General features: G+C 42.9%; 1 pseudogene; it reads left to right on the top strand.

The window, feature by feature from the left end:
- Positions 1-473: 473 nt before the first annotated feature.
- LOC143649583 (small ribosomal subunit protein eS1 pseudogene) lies at positions 474-1,247 on the top strand (annotated as a pseudogene).
- Positions 1,248-1,662: the final 415 nt, after the last annotated feature.

A 1,662-nucleotide genomic window follows, 5' to 3' on the forward strand; every position in this document is an offset into this window, starting at 1 on the left:
ATCCCCTGGGGAAGCCAATACGTCTCTGGTATGCTGCCTTTCAGCACTTCAGCAAACTCCACCACTGGGACTGACTTGGGTCATCCACAAGTGCCTCCTGGTAGCGCTTCATTGTGAAGGAAAGGGTCAACTGTGAGGGTATTCCTGGTGAGGTGTGCCCACGGTAATGAGTTGTCTCAGTACTGAAGGTGGGATTATGTAAATCAAAACCAAAGATTTTATCTCCTTCTCACTCGCTGACAGATGGAATTTGCCTAAAACTGGATGATGATCTAGTGTTCATTTGTGATGATTCTAGCAAAGAAGCTCATAGCAACGCAGGCACCTAAATGTAACTCAGAGTGACAGGCCTGCTGTAGGAGATGGAGTCAGGGGCCACCACGGTGACTGCAGAGTGCAGGACAGATGCAGGACTCATTAAAAGGGGAATTTAGCCTTTTAAATTCAGCGTGGCACCATGGCATGGCAAGAACAATCACTTTACAGAAGTTGGCAAAAAAGGAGCCAAGAAGAAAGTGGTTGATCCATTTCCTAAGAAAGATTGGTATGACGTGAATGCACCAGCAATGTCTAATATAAGAAATATTGGGGAAACGCTAGTTACAAGAACTCAAGGAGCCGACATTTCATCCAATGGCCTTAAGGGTCATGTTTTTGAAGTGAACCTTGCCGATCTGCAGAATAACGAAGTTGCATTTAGAAAATTCAAGCTAATTAATGAGAATGTGCAAAAACTGCCTAACCAACTTCCATGGCGTGGATCTTACCCGTGACAAAAATGTGTTCCATGGTCAAAAAAATGGCAGACCATGATTGAAGCGCATGTTGATGTCAAAACTACCGATGGTTATTTGCTTTGTCTGTTCTATGTTGGTTTGACCAAAAAACGCAACAATCAGATTCAGAAGACCCATTATGCTCAGCACCAACAGGGCCATCAAATCTGGAAGAAGATGATGGAAATCATGACCCGTGAGGTGCAAACAAATGACTTGAAAGAAGTAGTCAATAAGCTGATTCCAGACAGCACAGGTAAAGACACAGAAAAGGCTTGTCGATCTATCTATCTTCTCCATGATGTGTTGGTTAGAAAAGCAAAAATGCTGAAGAAGCCCAAGTCTGAATTGGGAAAACTCATGGAGCTTCACGGTGAAGGGAGTAGTTTCGGAAAAGCAACTGGAGATGAGACGGGTGCTAATGTGGAACAGGCTGATGGATATGAGCCACTAGTCCAAGAATCTGTTTAAAATTCAAACTTTCTAAAGTGACAAATAAAAAGTCTTATTTGTGAAAAAAATAGGGGAATCTAGTAATTTCATGTTTACAGTTCTAAGGCCATGAAAATGCCCAATTAAAGCAAGTCTATAAGAATGTCCAAATTAAGGCACCAACAAGAGGTTACCGTCACTCAAGTAAGGTTGATGAAGTTCAGGGTTTCTCTCTCAACTGGAAAGATACATGGTGAATATTACCGTCACTCAAGTAAGGTTGATGAAGTTCAGGGTTTCTCTCTCAACTGGAAAGATACATGGTGAATATGGCGACGTCTGCTAGCTTCCTCTGCAGGCCTCTTGTTTCATGAAGCTCCCCTAGAGCATTTTCCTGCTACATTTCCAAAGGTCTCTGGCTGCCTGGGCTCTTGTGATTCTCATGGCTTCAAAG

Source organism: Tamandua tetradactyla, chromosome 11 (assembly GCF_023851605.1).
Source record: "Tamandua tetradactyla isolate mTamTet1 chromosome 11, mTamTet1.pri, whole genome shotgun sequence".
Classification (NCBI taxonomy): Eukaryota; Metazoa; Chordata; class Mammalia; order Pilosa; family Myrmecophagidae; genus Tamandua; species Tamandua tetradactyla.